This window comes from Ambystoma mexicanum, chromosome 4p, assembly GCF_040938575.1.
Source record: "Ambystoma mexicanum isolate Mex_15411 chromosome 4p, UKY_AmexF1_1, whole genome shotgun sequence".
In the NCBI taxonomy this organism is placed as follows: Eukaryota; Metazoa; Chordata; class Amphibia; order Caudata; family Ambystomatidae; genus Ambystoma; species Ambystoma mexicanum.
The window spans coordinates 1,116,636,983-1,116,651,642 of record NC_090927.1 but is presented as its reverse complement, the minus strand read 5'-3'; positions in this window follow the sequence as shown (position 1 = coordinate 1,116,651,642).

Here is a 14,660-nt window from a genome sequence, read left to right as displayed (position 1 = left end):
GCAGGGTACAATTTTGGCACTGGTGGACACTGGATCCCAAGCTAGCCTTCTGTCCAAAAGGGCCTTTGAGGAACTAAATGCAGGAAGGGGGGAGAATTACCGAATTCCTCTCACCTCCCTTCCTGGACAACTGCAGAACTTTGACGGGAAGGAAATTCCCGTTGAGGGGACTGCAGACTTGGACATTAAAATTGGGCGACACAAGGTGAAACACCCGGTCATAGTAGTGACTCCAGAGGGCACCCCTAATTTACAAGGGAATGACCTCCTGAGAAGGTTGTCACCCCTAATAGATTGTGTAAACAAGGTCCTCTGGACCCAGACTAGCCGACCCATAAAATTAAAACAGAGTGTCAACCATGTTAGTTTAAACGGCACCTGCCACATGGTTGAACAAAAATCTGACTAAGTAGAATTTCACTTCCAGAACAACCAAACTCCAGACGTGACAGTAATAGCAGTAGGACAACAGACTGGTGATGGGGGGTCCTCTCTATTTCTGAAAATCAACCTTCCTTCCAGTTTAAGGTGGTATTCTACACTGGAAGGAAACACTCTGAAATTCTTCACCAATCCACAATCAGAAACTCCCACTCCTATAGTCCAGAAAGATGTGAAATCAGCTCAGAGCCTGGCTGATATTCAGCAAATTGGAGAGAAGTTGTTCATCCCTGTACAGTTAAATGATGGGACGGACTCTGTTCTCGCTCGAGTGTGTGTGAACCACGGTAAGAGCTTCATCAGCGAAGCCATGTTCCGCCAACTCCCAAAAGATCCAGCCATTCCCACATTCAAACTGATAGACAAATGGGAAATGGACCTGGAAGCACCTAATTCCAAACATCTCCTGCCAAGCAGGTGTATGCTCAAAATCTCCATTGGCAACAAGAGCATAGTCCATAATTGTTGGGTCGTGCGAGACGTCACTGCCGTCTTTTACTTAGGCAGTGACATTCTCCATCGCTTTGCCATTAGTTTGGACCTAATAAACTTCAAAGCTTGGTCCCGATTAGCGGATAATCCCATGGGCTTTGATGATTCAGAAAAAGCATTTAGGTCAGCTCAATTGCTACCTTATGCAGTTGAAATTCAGATCAAAGAGGAAGTCACCATCCCAGAAAGGACCCGAAAATTCTCCCTGAAAGTGAAAGTTAAAAGAGGACAGAAATTGCAAAACCCTGATGCTTATATTCATCTAAATGCTTCTCTCCCACAGCAAGAGTTAGGGGTAAACCCAACACCAGTAGTCAACATAGAACATGACACCATTCCAATAGAGGTGGATAACAGCGACTTACAGAGTATTACTCTAGCCGCAGGCACCACTATTGGAATGGCGGTTGATGACCGACATTTCTCCATTGATTTAGGAAATGAACTGTTAGGACCAATCCCCAAGGACTGTTTTGACAGTGACAGTGAGGACAATACAAAACCAGACAGGATTTTCACCCGGCATGGGGGGAACTTCCTGGTGTACTCTTCTTGCCCTTATGGTAAGGAAGATGTGACTTGTGACTTCAGGAGGGATGAGGTGATTTTCCAGGTCCATGAGGGCTGCCTTTCCCACCTGAAGCCTCCAGTCCAAATCAACACTCCGACCAGGGACTTCTCCACCCAGCTGGAGGAGGCCGCTGAGATAGCCAAACCAGAAGTCTTTCCAGGCTCAGGCAGATGGTGGAAGAGAGAGTCAACCTAGCTGATGCCTATGTGACTCTGGAACAGAAGCAAAAGTTGAAACAAGTTTTCTTGGATTTCAAAGAGCTCTTTGCGGTAGACTCATATGACTGTGGTCGCACCGACATCCACACCACAACAATTCCCACGGACCCTGGAATGACTCCAGTGTTTGTGAAGCAATATCGCTTGCCTCTTGCATACATGGAGTCCCTTACTGAAATAATTAAGAACCTTGAGTCCCGGGGAATAATCCGTCCAGTCCACAGCACTTTCAATAATCCGGTGCTGGGAATATTGAAGCCAACCGGCCAGTGGAGACTCTGCGCTGACCTTAGGGAGCTCAACAAACGGGTCCATACTTCCCGATGGCCTCTGCCCTACATTGACCAAGGGCTGGCCCAGATTCAAGGGTCACAAGTATTCACTGCAATAGACCTGACCAATGGATACTGGACCGTGCCTGTCAGTAGGGAGGACCAATACAAACTGGCTTTTACCTTTGGGGCCAGCAGTACACCTGGACCCGGACTCCCTTCGGATACCTCAACTCCGGCAATGAATTCAACATTTTCCTACATAAGGCCATGCCCGACCTGGGTGCAAGGGGTAACCTGACTTATGTAGATGATGTCCTCATCAAAAGTTCATCTGTGGAGGAACACATAGCGGAGATCCGTTATGTTCTGACACAGTTGAGGGCCGCGGGAGCAAAACTTTCCTTTCAGAAAGCACAGTGGTGTAGAACCCGTGTTAATTTCTTGGGGCATGAGATTACTCCTCAGGGTCTCTGTCCCCAAGAAAAGAAAGTGGAAGCACTCCAGAAACTGAAAGACCCCACAACTCTGCGGGAACTAAGGAGCCTCCTTGGACTGACTAATTACAGCAGAAAGTTCATTGAAGGCTACGCAGAGATCACTAGACCCCTGATTCATCTCTTGAAGGGGGGGTCAAGTGGGAATGGGGTCCAGAACAATCCGAGGCGGTAAGACAACTCAAAAGAAGCCTCTCACAAGCGCCTTGCCTAGCTTACCCTGTCAGAAACAAGGAGTTCTTCCTGGAGACGGGGTTCACTAATACGTGCTTGACGGCAGTATTATTCCAAAAGCATGACAAGGTCAATAAAGTAATCTCCTATGCGAGCAAAACTTTATCCTCTGTGGAGGAAAAATTCAACGATTGTGAGAAGGCACTCCTGGCAACGGTGCGGGCATTGAAGAATTACCGCCCGTTTATCCAGGGGGAACACATCATAGTGGAGACTCCACACCAGCCTCTGCAATATCTCCAAAGTGACAGAATCCGGGCCGAAAATGTGAGTAATTCCCGAATTACTTCCTGGATTCTGTCAATGCAAGGCTTTCCTGTGGAGGTCAGATATGGCCAAAACAAGAAGAGTCCCCTCGCGCAAGTTCTAGCTGACTTGCATGATTGTGCCAGAGAAAACTGTCTCGAGGGCGAAAGTCTAAAAACCAAGGACAACATGGAGGCATACCTTAATTCCCCACACAAAGTCTTTGAAGAAGACACGTGTGAGGGAATGCCCACTTTCTATGTGGATGGATGCTCTTACCATGTTGACAACCACGGGGAGAAAGAACTGGTGGCCAGCGTAGGCAATGCATGGGTGAAGGAGTTCCCAGAACCCTCCGCTGGATACAAAATTGGTCCCCGAAGTAGTCAGGTGGCAGAATTGATGGCTGTGCATCAGGCCATCCTCACTGCTGTCCAGCATCAACTCCACGAACTGGTCATAATCACAGATTCGGATTATGTACGGAACGGGTTCGTGGAGCACCTGGTCAACTGGAAAACCAGAGGCATGTTATGCGCTAATAACAAACCCCTGAAACATGGGAAGTTAATCCAAAATAGTGATTTTTTTTTTTAAAACATTTTATTGGCATTTGTAAAAGTGCGAAACAAACAACAAACAGTGACTTAACAACCAACTTAAAACAAATTAACTAATTAACTACTTAACTTCCACAGCCTTCATAGAGCAATGTATCGTCCGTGGTGGGGAGCGGAGGGGGGGGGTCGGTGTGCAGCAAGTCCGTGGTCGTGGGGGGCTGGGTATGGTGTTGGCCATTCTTGGAAACCAGTCACAGGCGGTATTCTGTTAGGAGCGAAAATTCAGGGGGGTTTGTGGTCGGAGGCAAATTGAATGTCACGCACCAGGGCCTTCCATGAGTCCAGAGCTTCATTGGAGTCGTCATCATTCGAGCGGATACCATCCTGCCAGGCCCTAGTCTCCGCCTCCGTCCACTTTTCCAGGTCTTTGAGCCAACGTCCGTGTCTAGGGCCCCTTGGGGATTTCCATGCCATCGCTACGGACCTCTTCGCAAGGATGCAAGCAAGGTCCATTAGTTTGACCTGATGCTTGTGTTTGCTGGGTCTGGGATGGGCTCCCAGCAGGCATTCCTTTGGGTTCCACTCGTATCTTGTGAGCCCCGCCTCAGTGCATGTGCGTTCCACCATGGACCAGAAGTACGCAGTTTTGGTGCAGGTCCAAAACATATGGATCAAGTCCGCCTTGTCGTTACCGCACCAGGGGCAGTGCGGAAGTGCACGATTGTTGAAGGTGGCAACTCTTAGCGGAGTCATGTATGTCCGGTATAGGACATTTAACTGGACTTGTTTAAATCTGGTATTCCTCGACACCTCCTTGGGGTATAGAAGTATTCGCTCCCATTCGCCGTCGGTGAGCGGGACCCCCAGGTCGGATTCCCATTTTTGTCTCAGGGGCGCGCTTTTTGGGTTGGGTCTGTCGTTCAGCTTGGCGTATAAGCGGGAGACCGGTCTCCAGCCATCTGCTAGGTCGTACATCTCCTGAAGAAGGGGGTCCGGTGGGGGTTCCTCCGGCCAGACGGGCCATTGTGCCTTTGCCGTTCGCTTGAGGCGGTGGTACCACAAGAACTGGGAGTTTGAAATGCGTTCATTGGCTTGTAGGGATTCGAGTTCTCTGAACACACCGTCTTCGAACAGATCCCCCCATGTGTAGATTCCAGCTCTCTCCCATTGTCTCGCTGTCGCTAAGTCTGCGTGGGTCTTGCACACGTCAGCCAGGATGGGGGCACTGGGATTGTAGGGGTGCTCCAGGTGTCGGAGAAAGCCGGTTCTAGCCCACACCTGCCGGCCCAAGGTGACAATCATGGGGACTCCTGAAGCTTGTTTCATCGGGTTCCAAAGCGTCTCCCTGGGGAACAGCCTGGAAGTCGGGTTACGGAGGAGCTTCGTTTCCGACGAAAGTTCATCAGAAAGCCATTTCGTTGTGTGACTGAGCTGTGCGGCCAGAAAGTACCTTTGTAGGTCCGGTAGTTGTATCCCACCTTCTTTGTGCGGGAGCGTAAGTGTGGGGAGGGAGATCTTGTGTCTGGAGGACCCCCATATGAAGTCCTTGATGAGAGAGTCCAATTTTTTGAAGAAAGGCGGCCTGATGTAAAAGCATACGTTCGTGAAGTGGTACAAGAGGCGGGGGAGAATTATCATTTTGACTATTGCGGCTCTGCCCATTACCGCCAGTGGTAGCTTCGACCAAAAGTTCATGGATTTGCGAAGGGTCCTAACAGCTTTTTCTGTGTTATGGTCATGTGTGAGAGCTGGGGTATGGCACACGTCAATTCCCAGGTATTTGAAGTGCTCTAGTTGCCATCGTATCCCGACGTCTGGGAGGTCTGACTCAGCCAGGCCCCTAAGTCTCGCCAGCGGAAACGCACAAGACTTCAGTTTGCTGAATGTTATTCCGGAGTATCGGGAGTAGTTGTCGAGGATATCGAGCGCGACGTGTGCGTTGAGCCGGGGGTTATTCAAGTACAGGAGGACATCGTCCGCATACATGGATATTATGGCATAGTCCCTGCCCAGCCCGATGCCCGCGTCAAAATGTTGTGCCCTGAAGTAGGCAGCCACTGGCTCCAGGCCCAGTATATATAACATTGGGGATAGTGGGCATCCTTGTCGGGTGCCGCGCTGTATCGGCCAGGCCTGAGACATCGTCGTTCCAGTCTTCACCCTCGCTGTCGGGGTGTTGTACAGTACCTCGATCCACCTCACGAAGCTCGCTCCAAAGCCGAATTCCTTTAGTACTTCAATCAACCACTCCCAAAAGATGGAATCAAAAGCCTTTATGGCGTCCAGAGAGAGTATAGCGAGGTCTTCATCTCGGTCGTGGGTCTCCGCCATGATATGTTGGAGCCTCCTCAGGTTCGCAGTGGTGTTGCGACCTGGCACAAAACCATTCTGGTCTTCATGGATCAAGGTTCCAATCACCCTTGCCAGCCTCTTAGCTAAAATTGTGGTCAGAATTTTGCAGTCGTAGTTCAGCATGGCAATCGGGCGATATGACTCGCAGTTGTTGGCGGGTTTGTTAGGTTTAAGTATAGGGATAATAATTGTCTCTTTCATGGAGTCAGGTAAGGTCCCAGTTTCAAATGCCTCCATATAGACCCTGTGGAGTGTCGGGGCAAGGGTCGCGGCGTAGGCTTTGTAGAATTCGGGCGGGAGTCCATCGCTCCCGGGGGTTTTACAAGTGGTCAGCGACTGAATCGCATACGTCACGTCCTCAGCGGTGATCTCTGCATCCAATGACTCTCTCTGGGCCTCCGTCAGACTTGGGAGCTCAATCTCGGCCAGTGTGGTCCTGATGTCGTCCACTGGTATTTTGGCGTCATGGGCGTACAACCTGGAGTAGAAGGCCGCAAAAGCTTGGTTGATATCTCGTTGCGTCCGATGAGTCGTCCCCCTTTCATCCGTTATTTCGGTTGGGAGGTGTCTTGGAAACTCGCGCCCACACAGCCAGGCAAGCATTCTACCAGGCTTATCCGCTTCTTTGTGAGTTCTGGCTATGTAGGTCGCGTAGTCGAATTTGGACAGTCTGTTCCATGCCAATAGGCACTCCTCCCGGATGTCCTTCAGCTCTGTTTCGGCATCGGGTGCATTATTGAGTTCGGATTCAAGGTGGGTGATCCTGTCTTCCAATTTCTCCAGTTTCAGTTTCAGTTGCTTGCGAATACCTCCGGCACCTGATATAACTTCGCCTCTTGTGACAACCTTCATGGCCTCCCAAAGTGTGGTCCAGCGCGACACTGAACCTGTATTAATGTCGAGATAATCTTCAAGTTTGGTACCCAGTTCTTCCCTGAATGCGTGGTCCGTGAGTGCTGCGGGTGGCATTCTCCATAGCGGGATTGGTGGCCTGGGTCCTCTAGGGGTCCATTGCATGATCAGCGGTGAGTGATCAGATATGGTTCTACCTAGGTAAAGTGTGTCGTCCACCTGCTGAGCCAGCGCACGATCAATGAACAGATAGTCTATCCTCGTGTGGACCTTGTGGGGGGCCGAGTAATAGGAGTAGCTCCTCTCGATGCGATGTTGTTCCCTCCAAATATCCACCAGGTCGAGCTGTTCTATTGCCGTGTTCAGCGCGTTAGACGCGAGGTTGTTCGGGGAACGGGGGGGGTCCGACCTGTCCAGAGCGCCGTTCCTGACCGAATTGAAGTCGCCACCCCATATGAAAGCGCTCTCTCTCCTGGGAATGATTTTGGCAGTGAGCATTGCGAGGTGTGAGGGTATTCCTTGTTGCGGGAAATATGAGTTCACCAGGCACACCGGTATGGAATCGATGGTGCCCCATATTATTAGATATCTGCCCTCCTTATCGGCTTCGTGGCCCAACAGGTGGAAGGGGACGGTTGGGCTCACCCACGTGAACACTCCTCTGGCGAATTTGGAATAAGGCGCCCCTTTCCCAGTACCTCCCCACTTATCGGAGAGTTTGGCCGTTGCTTCGTCCGTGAGGTGGGTTTCTTGGAGCATTGCTATTGATATCTTTTTCCTACGCAGATAGGAGTGGATCCGATTCCTCCTCATGTACGTGCCCATGCCCCTCACATTCCACGTCATCACCTTGATTTGAAACGCCATGGAGTTATCGTTTCAGCCTCGTCTTCCACGCCTCCCCCGCCTCCGGGCGGTACATTATCCCCCTCAGGGTCTGGCGACGTCCCGTCCGCCGCCCCCAAGAGCCTCCGGTCCCATTTTTCTGCTTCATTAGTGGTCTGAGGGCTGTGGTATGAACAAAAACAAATAACAAAACTAAAACTGGTGCGCCCAGCAACGACAAAGTCTTGCGGGTGCTCAGGCGCTCTCGTACCGTCTGGACCCATCCGGGTATCGGGCACGAGGAAGGTCGGGCAGGCAACTGGCCTGACCTGTTCTGTTCGTGGGGGGTGGGGCCCTGTGCCTGGCGGGGGCCGAGCGAGGGCCGTTTCATCTTTGCAAACTGTTGAGTGATGTTACCTTCTTCTTAGGTCGAGTGCCCAACGTCCGAGTTGTGTATATGACATCTTCGCATCGGGCGAGGGGGTTCATCAATTCGCGGAAAGTTGAGAGTCATTGTCCGCTGCCAGATTGTTGTCCTCTAGCCACATGGTCGCCGCTGCCGGGGATTCCAAGAAGATCGCCCTGCCCTTGTGGATCACTTTTAGTCTGGAGGGGTAGAGCAACATATATTTTAGGTCTAGTTGTCTGAGCCGAGCCTTGATCGGCACGAATGAATTCCTCTCCCGTTGAACTTTCGGGGTGTAATCAGGGTAGATCGTGATCTTAGAGTCGTTGCGTTCGATAGGGCCCTCCTCTCTGGAGTGTCGGAGGATAATCTCCCTATCTCGGAAGTTCAGAACTTTAGCAATTATAGGGCGAGGGCGCGAGCCCGGCGGGGGTTTCTTCTGCAGCGATCTGTGCGCCCTTTCGATCGAGAATCCCTGCGTCAGCTTTCCTGCGCCCACCTCCTGTTGTATCAGGGATTCCACATAGGCCGTCGGATCCGGGCCCTCGCTTCCCTCCGGTACCCCCAGTATTCGGATGTTGGCGCGTCTGGCTCGGCCCTCGGCCTCTTCGGCCCTGGCTTCAAGTGTGAGTACCTTCCGTTCTAGGTCCGTCACCTTGGCCTTCAGCTCCGTTGTGTCTCCCGACGTCTCTTTAATGGTGGATTCGGCGGAGGTCACCCTTTCCGTCAAGTTGCGGGCGTCCTGGCGCACAAGCTGCAGCTCAGATTTGAACTCCCCAATTCTCATGTCTATGAACGCACGCAGTGATTCAATCGCCTCCAGTACTTGTGCTTGGTTTTCTGGGGAACCAGTTGGTTGCGCTCGGGGGGATTCAGGAGTGGAAGCGCTTGGCTGCAGGGGAGTCTTCGCTTTAGCGGACACGTAGGAGTCCATGGTGCTTGCCTTTGTCTTGTTCCTGGACGCCATTTTGGCGCCACTCGATCGTGTGGAGACAGGCGCCGGGGTTATTTGTCGGAAGCAGGGTGGTCCAGGCTCAAGTTTTCAAGAGGGTGTACAGTGGGATATTTATCAGGTCGTTCACGCTCATGCCCGGCGCTCTCCCCACCGCCACCGTCGTCTGTTGTCGACGGCTGGTGGTGTGGGTCTGAGCCCCGGTTTGGTTTCCCCGGCCAGGGGGTCTGGTTAGTTCAGCTCAGCAGGGCCGGATAGAGGTAGAGGCTCCTCATCCCCGATGCAGTCGCAGCAGAGGTTGATAGGTCGGTTTGGCTGCAAGTTCTCCTGCGACATTAGTTTCGTAAGATGGCCGCCATCTTGGGTCCCGCCAAGGGGGGGGGACCGTTATCGGAACGAATCCTTGGGCTCGGGGGCCCGGATCCAGGGGAAGACCCCTGCAGCGTGTCCGGGATCGGTTCCACTCTTCTCGGAGCCGATTCTTTCTATCTCAGGTGCGATTTTAAGTAGGCAAAAGGATCTGGAAACGGCGCCTCGGCCGGAGCACGGCGACTCAGCTTCCACTCGCCATGAGCTCCAGGCCACGCCCCCCCAATCCAAAATAGTGATGATCTGGTCACATCGAATGGGATGACCATCTACTGGAAGAAGATCAAGGGTCATTCCAAAGTAGAGGGACCAGACAAAACTGGAAATGACTTAGCTGATCAGCTGGCCAAAACCAGGGCCATCCAAGGGGATCTAATCGAAATAGAGTCCCTGTTGGGGGAAATCCAGGTCACCGCTATCACTAGGTCCCAGACAAATGCTCACAATGATCTTTCAATTGCACAATGGAGTAAGGAGACCCCTGATGCTGATTTAATTACAGCTCAGAAGGGGGATCCAATAATTGGTAAGTTTTACCAACACATTGAGGACCTTGAAAACTTTCCCTTGACGGATACCGATTACATTGGGAAAGAGGACCTTAGAGTGTTGATTAAATGCCCAAAAATGTTCCGAATCCAAGACGGTTTGTTGGTAAGGAAATCCCAAGCTGGCCATGATCAGTGGGTGGTTCCTACCTGATTCCGAAGCCTGATGTTAAGTCACGCCCATGATGCGGCCACCGCCGGTCATAGGGGGTTTCACACAACACTGGAAATCTTAAGAGAGGTTGCATACTGGCCACACATGAGGCAGGACCTCGACCAATACTTGAAGGGGTGTATTGTGTGTGCACAATTTCAGCCATCATCCCTCACACACCGTACGCCTCTCCAAAATAGGGGGATGACACTGCCATGGTCAGATTTGCAAATCGACTTTGTAGGCCCTGTGATTCGCTCGTCTAGAGGAAACAAGTACATGTTGACCGTTACATGCTTGTTTACCAAGTGGGTGGAATGTCTCCAAGCCCCAAACTGCAAGGCAGAAACAGCAGCTGCCCTGATGATTAACCACGTCTTTTCCCGTTTTGGTCTACCTCAAAGGATTGAGTCAGACAGAGGTAGCCACTTCACCAGTGAAGTAATGACAAAGATGTGGGAGATACTGGGGGTCAAAAGAAAGCTACATATTGCTTACCGGCCCGCTTCTTCTGGGGCAGTAGAAAGATACAACCGAACCATTGTGAGCATCTTAAAAAAGTTTGTGGCAGATTCTGGGCCAAGTTGGGATATCCGACTACCTCTGGTCCTAATGGCCATCAGATCTACCCCTTCATCTGCAACTAAAATGTCACCATTTGAGTTGATGACTGGACGCAAGATGGTGCTTCCCCAGCATTTGCTCTGCAGAACCCAAGAGCAAACGTTGATAAATGCCTCCACAACTCATGAGTATGTGGAGAATTTAAGGAAAAACCTTCAGCATGCTTTTGCCTATGCTCAGCGGAGCCTAGAAAGATCAGCCGAGAGCATAAAGACCCTCTATGATTTAAAAACTACCCGAAAGGAATATAAGGTGGGTGATCGGGTCTATCTATACAATTTCCAAAGGAACCAGGCCAAAACAGCGAAAATTCTTGCCTACATGGAAGGGAGCGTTTGAAATTATAGACAAGATCTCCCCTGTGACCTACAAGATCTGCATCCCCAAAGGCAGTCTGGCGGAAGGGGAAGACAAGTGGGTCCATATTAACCAGCTAAAGTGTTGCCATCCCAGGCACACTTTGCAGCAACTGGAGGAGTCCTCTGCAATACCAGAGGAGACCGCTCCAGATTAATTCAGTTCCAACCCTAAAATATCCCACATATAGTCTCTAAAATATTATACTCTCGTAAGCCACTGTCTTTGAATGATAACGTGTGTCTCAAAAGTAAAATGTTAGGTATGTTAAACGATAAAATGTATATGTCTGCCACACCATTAGTAGTGATGGAAAAATGTCTACGAATAGGTATTTCCACTTTTCCTTTGTCGTCCTAGGAGAAAGAAAACCTGGAGACTGGCATGGAGACATGGATAACTCATAGTGCGGACTTGTCAGAATTATATAAGGAATATCCTTATTTTTGTGATTTTTCTGTGAACATTTTGAGAGGCGTTAGGACCCTGTGGTGTATGCTGGGGGGTTGTTAGCGGAAAATAGGGTCTCACTCCAAATGTCTGCATGTTAAAAATCTGACACTTCATCAATTAATGTCCATACTCCTTGCGCACATGTGTGTAATTTTGGGTAAATGTCTGATATTGCAAAACCAGTTAAAAAGCTCAAAATGTTGTCATTTTTTAATGCAAGCCCCCAGGAAGATCAGAGGCGGACAAGTATGGACCATAAGGAATATATAATGTGCACATGTAATTTCAACAAATTGTATATCTGGGAAGGATGTATTTGAATCAAATATAGATTTGTGGGCAAACTGACCAGGGGAGGATCCTCTGACCCATAAACAGACTGCATCATGCTGACAATCCATTTCCTTCCCCCAATCATGGGAGAGGGGAGAATTGGGCCAATGACAAGTAGAGAGGGGCAGGCTTAGCTAGGCCCAGGCACACACCCATTTTCAAAACACATAAAAAGAGACTGCTGGGACAGGTAGAGACATTCAATTCCATTTGCTGCGGAGCATGCTGACCGACGACTTCACATCCAGAGATCCAACACTTAGACTTCCAAGCTAAACAGAGACTACAGAACTTTACTTCAGAACTTAAAGCAAGGGCCTAAACCCACAAACTGAGAACTCTTCTCAGCAGGCCTCAGCAACCTTAAAATCATTTGCGAACTATTACACAGCCGGGCGAGCTGTTTGAATTCTTTAGCCAAGAGCAATTGCCAGAGACCAGACCAGAGATCCAGAGTGACCCAGACCGCTGTGAGCAGAACCAGAGAGCTGACCCAGATCACTGTGAAGTGCCGAGACCAGAACCGGAGTCCAGTCCAAAACCTGACCAGATCCGTGGCGAGGCCTATTTCAAATTTATATTGTGAGTACCTAGCAGAACTGTGCAGAACCAATCTCTTAGTTAAAATAATCTAATCCAAACTATTTTAACCTAAGTAGAACAGCCTCCTAGAAATCGTGTCATCTGTCATTTGTAAAGCTGCACAACTGTCACCTGTCAATTCTGCAGCTGCAAGCTGTCACCTGTCATTTGAGTTTACTTTAAATCCGAAAAACTACCTTTATTTAATCGTCCGTATCTCTGGAACCATTTGGGCTAGGAACGAAAAAGCTTAGAATCTTGGCTTTCCAATGAACCTTGAACCGACTTCCAACTCCTTATACTTTTTCCGCAATCGCGAGACACGCACTCGCGAAATTTACCGCGATTTGCGATTTTGGCTCAATTTCTCCACTTGTCAAGATAGCAGCTCCATTCTTTCTTTTGTTAAAATCTGTTTGCAACCTGGTAATAACCATCCCTGAATCATTGCTAAAGTGAGCCTGAGCTCATCCCAAGTAGCTCTCACTCACCCTGAACCTCCTAAAGGGAATTAAAAGCATTTTCAGCATATTTCTCACTTCATTGCCACCACATTCAAAGCACTTGGGCCTGTGTTTTAAAACTCATACCTGTTTTCTCTAAGCTTGCTGGGGTGGGAATTGAATTTCGTATTGTCTTTGATTGCATTCCTGACAACTGTGTGCTCCTCTTTCCATCCCCTTCCATTTCTTACATTGCATAGGGGAGGGGGGTGAATTGCCAGAGAAAAAGTGATTATCTTATCTTTTGCTAAAATCATATCAAGTATTTCTGTACTGCATTTTATTCCTCATTGCTTTTCCCTTGAAATCATACAAGTATGTTTGCTACTTTATCCATCCTATACTAACTCCTCATTGATTATAAAGAAGTGTGCTAGTGTCAGATTACCCATTGTTGATTAACATTATATTTATAAGGGCAATATCGATTATTAATTTATTATAAAAGCGTGGTATCTATATTTTGTTTTATTTCTCAAATAAACCTTTTAAACTTGCAAAACAGAACTACCTCTTGGCTCAGTGGGGTCAGGGGGATTCTAAGAGAGGGGTGTTATATAGGGGTAGTCATCCAGAACTCATGAACTGGACATAAAGATATATCAATAAGGGTTTCCATTCAGTATCCCAGACTAGGCATTGACTTAGCTGTAGTGTTGGATTGAATCCTCTTACAGCAGCCCTCCATCCAGTGTGTACCCTTGGGGAATGGAATGGTGAGCTAATGAGCGTGTTTTATGTTTCGTGTTTAGATATCTGTTTTTGATGCAGTGCCTCTTTTTTGCCTTGTTTCCTCATGGGGGGTTTTTGACACGGCTGTAGTAGGCGGGAGAGAACCAATCACAACCACTCAATGCACAATCAGGCACTTCCATCTTTGTAATTTTGGAGGGGCAAACTGCGTGTTGTATGTCTGCTTCCTTCCGTATTACAGATTATATCTCCACCCAAGAAAAGCTAGCCGGTCCACAATTCGAAAGCATGAAGTGAACGCTTGTGTGAGTGGTCTGCACGTTGTGGCAGCGTGTGTTCCTGTTTAATGGTCGGAGGTGTGTAGGTATCCTATTGCACCATCGGTTCGTTTTTGTATCATACATTTGGCCTCCTGATTTTGATCTCCTGAATGTGTACCTTAATGTCTGTGTGACAGGTGGTATTCTTACTTATCTAGTTATTTGACAAAAAAAAGCAAATTCCCAAGGTGTCTCCTGTTCCCCCCAGATTTGATGGGTCTACTATGCCCCTGGGCACCTGTGTGTGGCCCCCAGAGCAGGGTATGGGCTGGTGGCAGTTCCATGCTGAATTTGACAGGTGCTCTGAGTATCGTCCATTTTGGGATACCCAGGCCCTGCCATTGGAATCAGTTGATTCCTGATAGGAGACAAGATGGCCGCTGTGGCCTCTTGCTTTCTATTGCCCGTTTCCTTGTTTTCTCAAAGTCCTGGGAATCCCTGTCTCTGTCCCTTCCCCCGACTGGCTGTTTGGTGGAAGTTCCATGAATGGTATTGTGGGGAAGTCCAGGCCAGACTGGTGGCTGGAGCCTTCCCAGTGACTGTATGTTGTGGGTACATCTTTGGGGTGGGACCTGGGTGAATGTATTGTGTGACCAATATGCACTTCATGTTATGGGTGTCTGGTTTCTGGAATGTGACGCAAATACTGAAACAGCCCTGCCCAAAACTGGTATGAATACAGTGTGGAGTGCTGAATGGCTGGGTACTTGTCCCAGTACACATTCCTTGTTGTGAGTGTCTGGAGGGAGGAGAATGCATTGTGAGCCTGATTGGCTGTCTGCCTGCATGAATGCCCTTCTTAATGA